General features: G+C 41.2%; 1 non-coding gene across 1 annotated transcript; it reads right to left on the reverse strand.

Moving 5' to 3' along the window:
• Positions 1 to 16,559: 16,559 nt before the first annotated feature.
• On the reverse strand, positions 16,560 to 16,724 carry LOC118591686. The gene has a single exon (XR_004945982.1). It is a non-coding gene; the product is annotated as a U1 spliceosomal RNA (small nuclear RNA).
• Between the last annotated feature and the right edge of the window lie 312 nt (positions 16,725 to 17,036).

Raw genomic sequence — 17,036 nt, forward strand, 5'->3', positions numbered from 1 at the left:
TAAGCATTTATGTTCATTTGGATTTCAGTTGGGGGATATTCAAAGTGGAGTCTTTCATCTGGGTACAAAATAACCTTCAGTGCCTCAGCAAACTTCCTCTTTGCTTCAACTCTGGAAACAGTAGGTATATGAGGCAGCATGGTGCACTGTGCTGTCTTCTGGTGGGTGCAAGAGTCCACAAACTGTATGCACTTTCTTATTTATTTTCAGAACATCCCTAGGAGGCATCAGAGACTAACAGGACATTGTACACAGTGGAAAGCCCAGTGCCAAGGAAGCTCACTCAGTTGGTTGTGCAAGTGACATCAGTTATTTTATACCGGAGTGCCACACACTCCACTTGGCTTTTTATCTTGTCCTGGTTAAAGGTTCCCATTCTCATTTGCCCTTTATGGTATTTAATCAACTATGACACTGCCAACAATTCTTACCGCGGCATTCTCTCCACCAAAAGATTGAGTCCTAGCAAATTCCCAACAGACCCATGACTGCCTTCCCTGTATATGTAGATGGCAGGACACACCTGACTGTTGGCTCCTTTATTCCAGCTTTTCCTAGTTAGTGCACATGGGGCCTGTGCCACTGATAGTTCTCCAAGTGCACATCCTTCCAGAGCTTCCTCTTTTGACACAGTGTGCTTTCAGAGTATCCCTTCAGCCTCACTGACTTCTATGTGTAACCCGCTGGTCCTTCGGAGCCTCTGTAACTGCTGAAAGGACGGGGGTTCAATCTTCAGCCCTCTTCTTTACCAGTTTTCTCGCCCCGGGGGAATCTCGCTGTATGTGAATGCACATTTTTATAGAACCTTTCTTAGTCATAGGACACATAGTATGTAGCATCTCCATTTTCATCTGTCAATGTTCACTTTTAGCTTCAGGTATCTAAAAAGAATATTTTCTAAATGTTCTCTGTACCTACAGAATTTTCTCCATTTCATTGGTTGACAACAGCATCCATTCAATTGCTCAAACCCCAAATGTAGGAGTTATTTTTGTTTCCAATATTTGAACCTGCTGCCCCAAGCCTATTCAATCCTTCCCAAAGCACCACTGGTTCCAGTTTTCACTGTATTATCCAAATCTGATCTCTTCCCCTCACCTCTATCTCCCTCCCTCCTCGGAGTCACCCTACCTGTCTTTTGATAAGCTTCCAGAACCTCTTGCCAGGCTGCCCTGCCTTCACCTCAAGCTGCGCATAACCATTTTACAGACAGCAGCTGGCATTCTTTTAAAATGTGAATTGTATCCTGTTGCTCTCCAATAGCTCTCTGTTGCACTCGGAACCAGATCAGACCTCTGTGGAAAAACTCAACTGTAGCGCTCACGTTTGCTAAGACTGAAAATGGAACCGCCATTGAAACCATTGGCCTTTCAGAGTTTAATAAGAAGTCTTGGAATATTGGAGGCATGTTCTTGTGGATGCTTGAGGAGATTAACAGCTCAACTAATATTGCCAGTTGTTATGAAAATACAGCCATAGATACATATTGGATTACCTGGGAGTACAAGTGAAGTCACTGCTCTTGTGCCCATTAACTGAATCCCGGGACTTTATAGAAAAGCAGTTTGACCCCAGTGATGTTTAAAGAGTTTTTCATTCATGTTTAAGTTACAGAGACTATTGATATGTATCATTAGACAAAAGGTATCTGCCAGAGAAAACCATATGAATACAATTGTTTGTTACATGGATAAAACATTTGTTCACCTAAAGCCATTAACTAAATGTGCTGTGAGATACTAAGTTTTCCCCAGCAATCTTGTGATAATTACTTCATTCATCTTGACTTCCCCATCTATTTCTTTTTTAAAATAATATTTTTTATTGTTGGGCAATTTCATACATTTGCAGAATGTGACTTGGCGTGATCTTACCTACTCACCACTATTTCACCCCAACCGCCCTTAGTTCCCACAGCCCACCTCCCTCACAACTTCATGTCCTCTCTTTAGTTTTGATTTCATTATTAATAGCCCTTTGAGTCCAATTAATGCTACCCATAAGCACATGGGTGGCCATCCAGCGGGGCATGAATCACCTACCAGTGGCCACACCCCCTAGAGCAAGTCACCCTCTTACTCAGTGTGCCAACATTGCCAACAGGTCCTCTGAGGCCCCACTCCTCAAGCCTAGAATTTTGACTGGCTTTGTCTTTGTTGAAACTAACCCAAATCAAAGGACTTTGCAGCTAGATTACCCAATTCCGAGTGGTGAGCCCTAAACATATGTAACTAAGAACAATACTAAATGGGCTCAGTAGGTGATGTGTGTGTGTGTGTGTGTCTGTGTGTGTCTGTGTGTGTCTGTGTGTGTCTGTGTGTGTCTGTGTAGTGTATGCGTGTATGTATGTGTGTGTGGCATATGTGTATGTGTATGTGCGTGTGGCATTATAGAAGAAGTCATGACTTGAGAGGGAATTCATGGATGATAATTGAGGAGTTGGAGTGGGAAAAGGGAGGGATAAAAATGATATAAAAATAGTATTCTTGTATAAAATTTTCAAAAACGTCAAATATTTAAATTTTAAAAACTAGGACAAATATTAAAACTGTGTCTTTGTAACTTTTGAGAAATAACAAATCATTTTAGAAATACATTAGTGTTAAAACACAATATAGGGCCTGGAAATGTGGCTCTGGGATAGAGCCTCATGAGCACACAGCTCTAGATTCAGTCCCAAGAACATAGACACACACACACACACACACACACACACACACACACACACACACACACACAAGGAAGAGTGTGGTCTCTCACAGCACTGCTTGTAACAAGGCCTGTGTTGTTAATCCACCCTCCATTCTGGAACCTTTCCCTCTTTTCCTTATTCACCCTCTTCCTGCATCACTGAATCCAACTCTCCCTAAATCACCCTATTCCTGCCCTGTGTTGTTCCTTCACCTCAAGCATGAGCTGAAGTTATATCACTGGTTCCTATGCTCACTTTCCTTCCTCCACTAAGCTGTAAATGTCCAAGGTAAAATGACCTTCCCCAAGCTGCCCATCCTTTTCTCCCAGGCTTCTTGAACTCCTCTCTCTCTGGTCTATGACTGGTGATGTAAAAGATTGTGGATTGAATGAGTAAATGTTTATAACTTCAAAAGCATCTTAATGGGTAGTAATAACACACATTATCTTCTATACCAGATGAATCAGGTCCAAGGCCAATCCTATAATAAGAAAATTGTCCAAACAGACAATGGAGACCAGCTTTTGTGGCCACAGATAGTTTAGATAGTGTTCCTTTTTCATATCAAAGACGACTTGAAAATTGCCTGTATTGATCCACACGGGAATTAATAAGAATTCAGCCATCAAGGCTGCCAAGTATACCTGCTGCTATGTATTTGGAAAGGCTGGCTGAGCTGGCACAGTCAGCCAGAGAAGCCTATTGCATATAAGCAAAGTCTTTCCACCTAGGAGCTTCCTGACATCTCCATCTGCAGGCCAGTAAGGCACCAGGATAAAACCCGGCTGTGGCTCATCTACTGACTTTGGTGGAGTCTGCAGCTGGCTGGCCCAGTGTGAACCAGGCCTTCCCCTTCACCTGGAAACTTAAGTCCAGAATGATGTCAGGCTTTCCAATCTAGATGTGTCAGCTGGAGGAGAAACCATAGTAGCCTTCAACATGAGTTACAATTTGTATCATTTGTAATTTCTAGCAGAGATTCAAAGGTGGCCATGTGGCACTGTGAAAAGCATACTGATTCTCATTTATAAAAGATGCTGATTATGTGTTGCTTAAAGACTTTCTGAGACACAACTCTGTGTGTTTTGGCCGGAGGCTTCTGGTTATTACAACATCAATTTTCCAGGTACCTTTTGGCTTATTTGTGCTTTCCATTTCAGGTTTTTATTATCAGTTTTGCTGGAAATGTATCTTTGATATCTAATTTTTCAGTTTATGATGATTTAAAACATGTACATATAAAACTTTAGGATCTCTTGTTACTGTTTTGGCTATTCTTTTTGTAAATAATTCATCAATATATTTGTATCCACTACCAGTCTCTTATATCTCTTTTAAATATATGTATATATTTATTATTCTTATCATCATGTGTGTGTGTGTGTGTGTGTGTGTGTGTGTGTGTGTGTGTGTGTGTGTGTAATAGCAGCAGTAGATGAATGCAGTACCCATGAAGGCCAGATGGTGTCAGATCCCTTAGGGCTGGAGTTACAGCTAGCTGTGAGTTGTCCAAAGTGGATGTCAGCAATTCAAGAGGAGCAAACATTCTCAACACTGAAAGCTGCCTCTAGCACCAAGTCTCTCCTCTCTCTTTAAGCATCTTGATGACTAGTTAGATGTATGAAGAAACTGGAAGCCTGTACATGGCCAAGTATTTCACTAGGGAAAATTATATTTACTTTTAAAACATTTTTCATAAATTGATCTACATTTGTCAGCCATTTAATGTTCTACAAAATTAAGATGTTTTCTGCTGGATGAAGCAGTGACCATTAAGCTTTCAAGGCAGCATTTGCTGCTGATCTCTCTGCAGATGTTTGCTTCCTTCTTCCCATTCAAGAATGTTTCATTAGAAACAAATCACAAACTAACACACTTCAATACATTACCATGAAATACTTTGCAAATGCAACCACAATAGTTTGTATAAAAAGTAGACAAAATAGCAAAATCCCTCACAAAAACAAAGACAGTAAAGTACCAAATTCTTTGTTCCCATGCATTGTCTGAAATATTGTAAAGATGGAATGAACTTGGATGTATCAATTAGTCATTCAGATATTGAGGTTTTTGTTTTTTGTTTTTGGGGGGGTTGTTTGTTGTTGTTGCTATTGTTTTGACAGGACAAGCATCTTTTGGTAGACTGCCTCTTTTTGTGAAACTGAAATCAATTTGAAGGCAGGTAGGTACAAAACTGTATCCCTTTCTTTCCTCTTCCATAGTACTCTAGTATTTCAGTGTGATTCTGACCAATGGCCCGGAGTTTGTGTATGCACGAGGCTGTGTGATATCCAGAAGACAGCATTTCACATGGCTCTTCTCCACGCTCCACCTCCCTCTTTCCTCCCATCCTCTTCTCTGGGTTATCCCTGACGTGTGTTGGGGAGGGAATTGATGAAGATGCTCCATCCATGGCTGAGCACTTACAGACACTTACCCTCAGCACTTTGACCATTATGGGTCTCTGCTCCAACAATCACTCTCTGCATTAAGAAGTTTCACTGTTCAAAGTTGAGAGCAGCACAAACCTATGGATACAAACATAAATATTTATAAGGCAGTTTGACAACATGACCACTTAGCAAAACATCAATAAGTTTTCCCGTAGGGTCCATAGCTTCCCTACAGATGTATTTTGACCCTGTTACAATACCAACCATATGGAGCAAGCCACATACCCCACCTTCTCCCTTTCATCTTACATGTGCTTTAATATACTAATATCTAATATCTATTAATATCTAAGTGGGTCTTGTCATTCTGGAAGTTCTTTTGTCAAAAGGACAGGAAAGAAAGTCCTTGATTCCCTGAAAACTCAGTTTGATTTAAATCTCTGCCCATGAGCAAATTTCTTGAGATATAATATGGCCAGTCCACTTAATATGTTTTATCATAATGTCTGTTTGTCATCGGGTACAAATTAAAAAGCTTTTCCTTTCCTGTTAAATTCCTCAAGGGAAAGAATCACACTTATCTCATTGCATCTTTGGTGTTCTTAAGGCCTATCCAGGGAAACTGACATATGGGAGAATATGTACATGTCTTTAACACACAAAGAAAGGGAACTATATGAAAGCCTCCAGGCAACACTGTCTGCTTCCCCACAGACAGCTGGCCTGTCGTCCCGTCAAAGTCCATTCCTCTTACCCAGACTCCACACTCACTGCTGTCACCTCCATTTTCTCCTCCTCTGGGTCACCACTCTCAGTGAGGACAGTAGTCTTCACGTCCTGCTCAGGACAGATACTTTGCTTGAAATCATTCCTGCTGCTTATCTCCAATCAGCATATTCAGTGGCTCCTGGCATTTCTATAGTCTAAACAATCTAGGGATTTTCTACATCTTGGCCTTGGCACTTGTTCACCCCTCAGGGATAGCATGCTAACATCTTCCTGCCTGCTCCTACAGGGACAACATGCTAGCATCTTCCTACCTTCTCCTACCTGGATTTTCTACACTGGTCTCCTTAGGAGACAGTTTCTGTTTGTAGCCAAAGTGATCTGTTTTGTTTTGTTTGTTTTTCTGTTTCTCTGTGTGTGTTTCTGTGATATGTGCTTGTACGTGTGTATGCATGCTTTTGCGTGTATGTGTGTCTGTGTGTTTGCATGTGTCTGATTTGTATATGTGACATGTACATGAATGTGTATATGCACACTTTGTGTGTGTATGTGTGTACATGTGGTGTGTACATGAATGTGTGAAAGTGAATGCATGCTTTGTGTATGCATGTGTGTTTGAGTGAGTGTGTGTGTGTGTGTAAGGTAAGGTTGGTATTGGAAATCATCCCTATCACTCTTCTAACTTCTTCAGGATGCAAAGTCCCTCAGTCAAACCCAGAGCTCTCATATATGGCTAGTTTTGCTAGATATCTTGCTCTGGGAATCCCCATCTCCAACTTCCAAGCCTTGCCCATCCAACATTTATGTTGGTTCTGAGGGTCCAAACTCTGGCCCACATGCCTACATTGCAACCACTTCAACCACTGAGCAATCTCCCCAGCTCCCAAGGTGATCATTTGAAAATGGCTTCTGGACTGGTGAACTCTCTCTCCTCTTGCCTTCCTCTCTCTCTGGGAAGTCTTCCCTGACTGTTCAGAGCTCTATAGTATGCTCCCATGATACCTGCCCTTGAATATTCACTTAGAACACAGTCCTGGAATTTCCTGGCTTGTTGGTTTCTTTTTTTCAGGTTCTGCTCTGATGACTGAGTTTACATCTGAATACTCCATACTTAGTGTGAGCATCAATATATGTTTGCAGGATGTCAATGCTTGATTCTTTGATATAGTGTATACACAGATTATCAATGAATTATTCACATAAATGCTATGGGGAAAGCAGAAACAATATTATGATCTATCATATTGCTTAAACCTATCAGGCCTATTATTTGGATTCAAGTGGAAATAGAATTAGCCAGTCAATACTCACTTACATACACAGATAAATACATAGTATATAGCATACATATTCTTAACTCTTTCAATTTTTCTTTATACTGTGTGACTTACAAGGAAACTATATAAATCAACAATTATATACCTGTTACAATGGGAATTCCATGTACAAAGATGTAATTTTTCATGACACAATATCAATGGGAGTAGAGTGATACGGGAGCAAGTTTTGGTACCATGCTGCAATTAATTTTGTCTGTGTTCCAAGTGGATCCTCTAGCCTCAGCTCCACTCAGAGCTATAGTTATAAGTGTGTGTGTGTGTGTGTGTGTGTGTGTGTGTGTGTGTGTGTGTGTGTGTGTGTGGTGTGACACCCATCTTGTTATGTGGATGCTGGGGTCCAGACTCTAGTCCTCATGATTACACAGTAAACACCATTAAGAACTGAATCATCTCTCCAGCCTTCAGAGAAGTGACTTTAAGTGCAGGAAATCATCATATCCAAAGCTGCACTCTCACAGCCAATATAGCTAGTATTATAGTCCCAAATTCTATCTAGGCACTAATCCATGGCTTTCTAAATTGCTCTCAAATATATGGTTTATATTATCTATATTTTTCCAATAAATACAATTTCACCATGTAATCTTGTAGATTTTATATCTGAAGTATCAAAAGCAAATTCATGTCATATGGGTAACCAACCACTTGCTGATTCAATTTCAGGCCTGACTGACAGGAAGGAATTCATGCCTGGTACTGTAGACCTGGTCAAAGCACATGGATGCGGAGGTCATAGGCCTAATTACCTATGTGGAGAACCCACTATTGCTGTTTTTCTAAAAGCAAAACAAAGCAAATCAGTTTGCTAAACTGCTTTCTATATAGTTATGCCTATGCCCACATTGGTGCTGCTCTCAACATGTGACAGAGACACTTGGTGCTGCAGTGGGCAACCACTCAGCCCTAATGGGCACATCAGCCTCTTCCCTCAGAGCTTGGGAGAGATCTCTGGAGAGGAAACAGAAAGAATTAAGAGTCAGAGGACAGGAGGACCGCTGGGAAATGCGAAGTGTGGGTTTGACACGACCGCTGCACCCGGGAACTGGCTGTCTTAGCCACTGCTCTGTTGCGGCAAAGAGACATCGTGAACAAGGCACTCATGAAGGGGAGCGCTTCATTGATGGCTTGCGTATGCTTCTTCCATCACTGAGGGTTCCGTCTGCAGCTGAAGCTTCCTTTAACCTTCTCACATGTCAGAAGCTTAGCTATGTGGGTCTTGCCCTGCAGACACTGTTCCCTTCATTCCATTTTCAACCAAGTCTTTGTTTAAAGTGTTTATTTCAGTGAGCACAGGACTTGGCTCCAACACTAGATCTCCTGGTGCTCATTTTCTCCTCAAACTGAACATTTTGTACTTCTCTTTGCCCTGCTTGATCCCTTTTATTACAGATCTACATAAGAGCGACCACTAATAACCACAGGACACAATCAATTCTAGGCTGTCATGAAATCTCCTCTGCCAATGCCATTCATCCAAAACTCTTCAGTTTAGCCTCTGGAAGATTTTTGGAACAAGGGCAAAAAGCAGCTATAGTCTTTGCCAAAGTATTACAAAAGTGGTCTCTACACCAGCTGCTAATATGCTTCACCTCTGAAACGCCTTGAGCCAGGCCTGCATGTGCATACTGCCCTCAGCACCACATCATTAACACTGCAGCTAGGATGGCCCATTAGGTCCTGCTTAAGGAGTTCAACCACTTTTGTAGTCTAAAATCCCAAAGTCTTCAATATGCCTCCACAAACAGCATGGTCAGGCCCATCACAGCAATGCCCCAGTTCCCGACACGAACTTCCATCTTCATTATCACTGTTCTGTTGCTAGGAAGTCACTATGACCACAGCAACTCTATCAAAGGAAGCTAGGAAGTCACTATGACCATGGCAACTCTATCAAAGGAAGCTAGGAAGTCACTATGACCACGGCAACTCTTATCAAAGGAAGCTAGGAAGTCACTATGACCATGGCAACTCTATCAAAGGAAGCTAGGAAGTCACTATGACCACGGCAACTCTATCAAAGGAAGCTAGGAAGTCACTATGACCACAGCAACTCTATCGAAGGAAGCTAGGAAGTCACTATGACCATGGCAACTCTTATCAAAGGAAGCTAGGAAGTCACTATGACCATGGCAACTCTATCAAAGGAAGCTAGGAAGTCACTATGACCATGGCAACTCTTATCAAAGGAAGCTAGGAAGTCACTATGACCATGGCAACTCTTATCAAAGGAAGCGTTTGAGGACTTGCTTATGGTTTTAGAGGATTAATCTGTAATCAGCATGGTGGGAAATAGACAGGCACGGCACTGGAGCAGTAGTGGAGAGCTTTACATCCTGATCTGAAGGTAGCCAGCAGAGAGAGAGAGAGCACAACCAGGCCTAGCATGGGCCTTTGAAACCTCAAATCCCACTCCTAGTGACACACCCCCCTAATTATTCCCAAACAGTCCCGCTCCCCAGTGACTGATCATTCAAATCTGTGAGTTTATGGAGGCCATTCTCATGTAAACCACCACACTAACAGCAGCTGTACCAGAACTGCACAAGATTAAGACAGGAAAAAAAATCAAGCACAGAGGGAAAATGGCTCAAGAGGTCCCATGCCTAGCTAGGGAGTTATTTGAAGTTTCTGTATGCAGGAAGAGGCAGAGACATTTTTCATTGGAGGTGTGGCCACTGGTAGATCGTCCATGTTCCAGTGGATGTCCCTACAGCCATGTGCACATGGATATCATTACTTGAACTCATTGGGGTATTAAAAAATCAGAACAGGACATGAAGATAGGAAGGGGGACTTGCTGCATGTTGGAAGGGTCCAGGAGTTGTTTGAGAGGTATACATGTATGAAATTCTCAAAGAATAAATTAGAATTATTTAGAAAAAAAGATAAATTCAAGAAAAGAGATCTAATGTCTGATTAAATAAGTCTGGTGTCTGAAAAGAGACTCAGATTTCCAGGGAACTATCAAATGCTTAGTCTTTAAAAAAAATGATAAAACTTTTACAGATTATAATTTTCTCTACTTGAATTTTTCTATGAATCCCAAGAGAAGAAAATAGTTTAGGAAAATCAAGATGATAACAGAAAAACATTGTCTAAAGAGAAAAGGGCATTTATATACAATGACTTTTAAAAAATAATCAATCTGGAAAGTTATTAAATTTATCTACTAGGGAAAAGAAATTCTAAATGAACTTTCTAAGAGAATGATAATTTTAAAAGACCAGTATACAAAAGACATACTTGGGACAAAATGACATAAAAAGTTTAAAATAGAGGGATTAAAGTACATAATTATTTTAACAAAAAGGAAACAGGCAGCATATAACTCCTAATAATTTGTGGCAAATAGAATAATGACACCCCCCAAGATGTTCCTGTTCTAATTATAAAGAGCTCTGGATTGACTAACTCATGCGTCCAGACAGACCACAGGTATGTCTATTTACAGAGATATGGAGACTATTCTGGGTTATCTGGGTCAGACCAGTTGGATATCTTCACAGGGGGGAAGTATTATCTTCAGAGCGCGTGATGATGGATGTGATATAGAGCACAGCTCATGCCTGCTTGCTTAAGCCCAACAAGCAAAACACCCCATCAGGAGTATATGTCTCTCAAAAGGTTCTGTCTCCCACCACAAGGTTTTGTCTCCCCCTCTTCCTCTCCTTCCCCATCTTTCTCTCACTCTCCCCTCCCCTCCTTTTCTCCTTCATGCACTCCCTGGAATCTTTCTGGTCTTTCTGTGTGGCCACAAGACTTGTTATACACCCTTGAGCACCTATTAATGTAAAATCTCTATTCTTTCTATGGTGATTTGAATGAAAATGGCCCCATAGGCGTTTGTGAATACATGGTCCACTGTTAGTGGAACTGTTTGGGAAGGATTAGGAGGTGTGGCCTTGTTGGAGGAGGTGTATCACTGAGGGTGGGATTTGAGGTTTTAAAACTCCAGTCCAGGCCCCCCTGTCTGTCTGTCTGTCTCTCTCTCTCTCTCTCTCTCTCTCTCTCTCTCTCTCTCTCTCTCTTTCTCTCTGCCTGTTGACTGCAGGATGTAGCTCCCTGCCAAGATAGCAACTGACTAACTCTCTGAAGCTTTAAGCAAGTGCCTAATTAAATGTTTTCTTCTATCATTGCCTTGGTCATGGTATCTCCTCATAGAAACAGAACAGTATCTAAGACACTCTAGTTCAAAAAGTGATAAGGAATGAATAAATGAATCCTGATACTGTTTACAAGTTTAGAAAATGGAGGGGGCTGGAAGGATGGATCCCCAGAACTCACATGGTAAAAAGAAAGAAGAGGCATGCTTGCACACACACACACACACACACACACACACACACACACACACACACATCATTTTTTTTACTTTGACCTGAATTTTCTCTGTTGCTGCCCATGCTGATCAATATTGCTTTTCAACCTGATAGGCTCTAGAATAATAACCAAGATAAATCTTTGAGCATGATTGCAGGGTTTATCTATATTAGGCTAAGGTGTGATGATCTTAACTGCGGACATCACTATTCTATGGGCTGGGACACCTAGAGGACCTGACTGAATTAGAAGCAGAAAGATGTCTGGAAAGTAATGCTCAGGGCCTCCCTACCGCCAGTTACTTCAAGTTCTAGTTGGCATAACACTCCCTTTCTGGTATTTAGACCTGCAAGTGTGTTTACCTTGGTAGCCTGATGAAATAGTGCTTCTCAGTGTAACATGCTGCCACCATAACTCTGTCTTGAAGACTTTGCCTGGCACTTACATAGTTACACCAGCTTTCTTATTCTTTGTTGCTGTTGTTGCTCACTTTCTTATTTTTGTATCTGTGTGCATACACATGCAATGTAGGTACCTACAAGGGCCAGAGGGGTGTCAGGTCCCTTAGAAGTGAAGTTACAGTAGTTGTTAGCTGCCAGACAACAGTGCTGGGAACTGAACTCAGGTCCTCTAGAAGGGAGCAACACTCTGAACCCCTGAGCCATCTCTGCATCTCCATGGTACTCACTCCCATCACAGTCATAGTGACATTTTCTGTTCACATTACCAATGCCATGCTGCCCCTCCCCAAAGGAGTGTCCTGAGACTCACAGAATTACCCATGCAGCAGGAAGGAAACATGGGTGTTTCGACATTAGTGATACTGGATGATAAAACTTCATTTAACTTGATTTGCACTGTCTCTCCAGGCCCACAGGGATACTCTGTCCTGGGACCCTGTCTTGGCCACACCAATTTCAGACATAAGTCCTTCATGCAGGGTGCCATGCCATGCCAATGGAATGCCCTTCAGGTACTTCATGTCTTTTCCTTGAGGGTGGGAACAAAGTAAGTTTGTCAAAGAGCCCTTCCATCCTGCGCTACCTAAAGCATTTCCTCCGATTGTTTTTCACCCACCGCTTTGTCCACAGTTGTATTCTGCGTTATATGAACACACATATTTACATATATGCAAATATATATGGGTGTATATGTAACCGTTTCATGTTCTTCCCTTCTACCAGGTTTTAAGCCATGCAGGAGTGAAACCTCATTCAGTATATTAGCATATCTGTGTGTGACACTTTGGGCATATAGAAGTAGAGACCATTGAATAATTCTTGGGTGATATTAAGTGGGAAAATTACCAGTATAGATGTTTCTCTTGTCATTGTGACTACATATCAGACAGAAACAGCTTAAGGGAAGAAAGAGTTATCCTGGTTCCTAGTGTTAGGGCTTCCATCCCCCGTGGCAGGTAAGGCTTGATGGAGCAGAGCAGTTAGTGTTGTGATGGGCCAGGGAACAGAGAAACAGAATACGAGCTCTCAGTTATCTTTCTCCTGTTTCCTCCTTCATTCTGCTCAGATTACCCAGTCTGTGGATGGCGTTGCCACATCCAGTGTGAATTTTTCTCATTTTATTAATTATCTGTGGAAATGCCTTGACAGAAATACCCAGACATGCTCCTTGCCAATCTCTTCAGTGATGCTATGTCCAGCCAGGCTGACCATCATAGCATTGTCTATGAATGGTCTGATTTGTAATGGGTTTGTTTTATGATAGTGTGAAGCAAAATATGTTGGACAGAAGCAAGATTTCAGGTTATGAAATGTAATCATTCCCAGACTAATGATATCTGATAAGTTACTCTTTAGTGAGGATGGGCAATGGGAGCAAGCCATGGCTGATAGTCTACTCCTGGATCATAGCAGGAAGCAATACATACTATACAATACACATATTGCAAGGTCAGGAGGTTAGATATATTCAGTGCATCATGATGCATGGTATTTCCAATTTTTATGTAATTATTGGCATGCAACCCATAACAAATGGAGTATTTATATAGTTAAATAGAATAAACATTATACATATGTACTACATACACACATAGAATCACTCTACCTTGTAGCTGGAGACCTTCTCTCCAGCCCCCACCAAGACCTGTTAATGCAACAACCCACTTATAAAATAAACACACAGATATTTATATTATTTAAACTGCTTGGCCATTAGTTCAGGCCTATCATTGTCTAGCTCTTACTCTTATATTTAGCCCATTTCTATTAATCTATACTTTGCCACGTGGCTTGTGGCTTACCAGTACCTTACATCTTTTATGTCATAGCAGCTGGCAGTGTCTCCTCGCCCCAGCCTTCACTTCCCAGAATTCTCCTCCTCCTTGCCCTGCCTACCCTATCCTTCCTGCCTGGCTACTGGCCAAACAGCGCTTTACTTATTTTAACCAATCAGAGCAACACATTTGACATACAGAACATCCCACAACTTATGCAGCCAGCTATATTCATGCATGGATCTTTAATGCATTTACAAAAAGTATCGTTCAGTCCTCACTGGTCACTTTCTCAAACATGTAACTTCTAGAAGGTCAGGGTTTGTACCCTCTTCATTTCAACTGGAATTTCCAGTCATATGTGATATTTCATTGGGGTGTTTTGCTCCCTGGATACATAAAAGGATGGCCAACAGTCCAGTGTTTTTCGCTGAATTAAGTTCAACTGCATGGTGTCATTAATATTTTCTTCTCTTGCTCTTATTTTAAAAGTTGCCTAGTGAGGGGAGGTTGTTTTGGCCATTGGAGTTTTTGCTATTTGATTAGTTAGTTTTGGGTCTGTTTCTGATTCATTATCAGGTCTGTCTGCAGAACCTGAATCCTGATTCCAGAAGGCTCATTTGCAAAATTAGCTTTGCCTGCCCTCTTGTGGCTGTCTGGTGATTCTGGCAGAAGTAATTCTGTCCCCCCATCCAAGTTTTAGATTTTTGTTTTAATTATGGTTTTTTTCTTTGTTCTTTGAAAAGTTTATACATATATAAAATGTATTTTGGTAATACTTACCCTCCTACTCCTGCTAATTCCTCCCAGACTCTCCACATCATGTGCTTTCCCCAACTTCATGGCCTCTTCTTTTATAATGGATGGTGTCCAATCAGTGCTGCCTATATGTGCATGAGAGTGGGTCTATACAATCAAGTGTAGGTTCATTAAAGAGGGCTTTAATAAAACTTACTATTACCCTCCATCAGCCATCAACTGACAATAACAGCACAGCTCAAGTTAGGGCTCATGGCATGGGACCCAGCAAGTCCCTACCCTAACCAATGCTTGAAGGTAAAGCCCTACCCAAACCATGCTTGAAGGGACATCCTCACCCCAACCATGCTTGAAGGGAAGGCCCTACCCCAACCATGCTTGAAGGAAAGGCCCTACTCCAATTATGCTTGAAGGGAAGTCCTTACCCCAACCATGCTTGAAGGGAAGGCTCCATTCCAACTATGCTTGAATGTTGACTGGCTTGCTCTTAAGCAAGTCTTACGCAGGCAACCACAGCTACTGTGGGCTTATGAATACAATGACCCTGGCACACCAAGAAGGCATTGTTTCTTGACAATTCACTTGAACCTCTGGCCATTATAATTTTTCTACCCCCTCTTCTATATCGCCCTGATCTCGGGAGGAGGTGTAATATAGAGGTCCCATTTAGGACTGAGAACAGGCAATTTTGATGGAATTATGGGTCTATCAGATTGTGTTTGAGTTACTAAGTCCTGACCCCAATTCTTTCATTATAAGTAAAGCATCATTTTCATCCTTATTAATGTCTGGGTCTTGGTTATTTTGTTTTGTTTGTTTGTTTGTTTTGTTTTGTTTTGAGGCACTAGAATTGGTCCTAGGGTTTCACAAAATGCTGAGGAAATGCTACACTGCTTAGCTATATCCCCAACTCAACGTCTAAAATTGTATACTAAATATTGTCTACCTTTTTGATGGAAAATATTTTAAATGCCTCTTTTAACAATGACCTTTAGAAAGGTATTAGTCTGTGCTATAAAATGAGCATTAAAAATGAGTTTAAGACAGAAGGTAATAACATGGCATAGCACAGAAGAAACAATGTAACATATTAAATAACTTCAGTGTAGTATGGAAACTATTGCAAGATTATTCTGTGGTTCAAATATTCTCTCTAAAAGTGTCACCAGTCTACTTTCTAACACAGGCCATCAAATGAAGATTTAAATCATGGAATATAAAATAAACATAAGACCCCCCATCTAAGTACGCTCCCTCATCCCTAGAGATTCTTAGCCAATATCCACAAAAGTTTGCCTTCATATTTTTCTCTTCATGTTATACATGACAAAGTACTCATTTACCTTTCATTTAAAAATATTATGATGAAAGGAAACACAGAGGAAAAGGTAATAATAAAGGATAACTATTACTAAAAATATTTGAAGAGGCCATTTTGCTTACTTAAAATTGGATATATGCCTATGTGTATGCCTGATTTATGTATATTTATATGAATATATTATAAACATATATACTATATTTAGTATGTTACACCACTTGAAGAGACAATGCTCCCACAAACCATAGACTGTCTAACAAAACCCCCAAGGTCAAGCATGGGAGACCTCCTTTATGAGCTGTTGGTCAGAGGAGTCCAAGAGCCCCCCAAAACAACATAAACTATTGCTGTCACCTTTGATACTATCTAGAAGAAGAAGGTAAGACCCTATTGCTAAAGATAGACATAGTTCGAACACAGTACGTGGGAGAACTGATCTGCATCTGAACTAGAAGCCTCCCTCACAACTAGCTGTCATAGTAGCTGAAGGAGCCATGTAAGCTGCCAAGGGAAAAACTCAATAGCTATGTAAGTATAACCAGTATCCATGAACCCCAACAATGGTAAGAACAGTAAGATATTCTGACAATAGTGGTGCTTACATCCTGGGGAAACCGACACCCACCTACTTGCAAGTAAGGTCTTTTTAGTGGGAGGGAATTCATACCTGACGCTGTAAACTTATCAAACTACCCATGGCTAGTGAGGTCATGCAACCTAGAAGAGAACCTGCTACTGCGATTTTCCTAAACCAATATAGTTTCTCTACTTAATGAGGAGAGCACAAATGCACTCCCCCACTACCACAAATTATACAGTTGTATTTCCTGCATTTGGGGAAAAATCACAGGGATCAGCACACCCCAAGTGCAATGGGTGAGCCTCATCCTGGGAAAACACCTTTCTGATCATGGTGTCTCCCCTGCCAGGTAAGGATGTGAACAAGTATAATTTTATGTAGTTAGAGTTTTCCTGCCTGGCCCACAGTCAGGACAAATCTCTCTTACCCACCAGTCCCATAAACGCTCAGACCCAACCAAGAAAGCACACAGAAACTTACATTGTTTACAAACTGTATGGCCGCGGCAGGCTTCTTGTTATCTACTTCTTCTATCTTAAATTAACCCATTTCTGTTAATCTATACTTTGCCACATGGCTCATGGCTTACCAGTGTCTTTACATGTTGTTTTTCATGGCGGCGGCTGGCAGTGTCTCTCCCCAGCCTTCTACTTCCCAGAAATCTCTTCT

The sequence above is a fragment of the Onychomys torridus genome, chromosome 9 (assembly GCF_903995425.1).
Source record: "Onychomys torridus chromosome 9, mOncTor1.1, whole genome shotgun sequence".
NCBI classification, from domain to species: domain Eukaryota; kingdom Metazoa; phylum Chordata; class Mammalia; order Rodentia; family Cricetidae; genus Onychomys; species Onychomys torridus.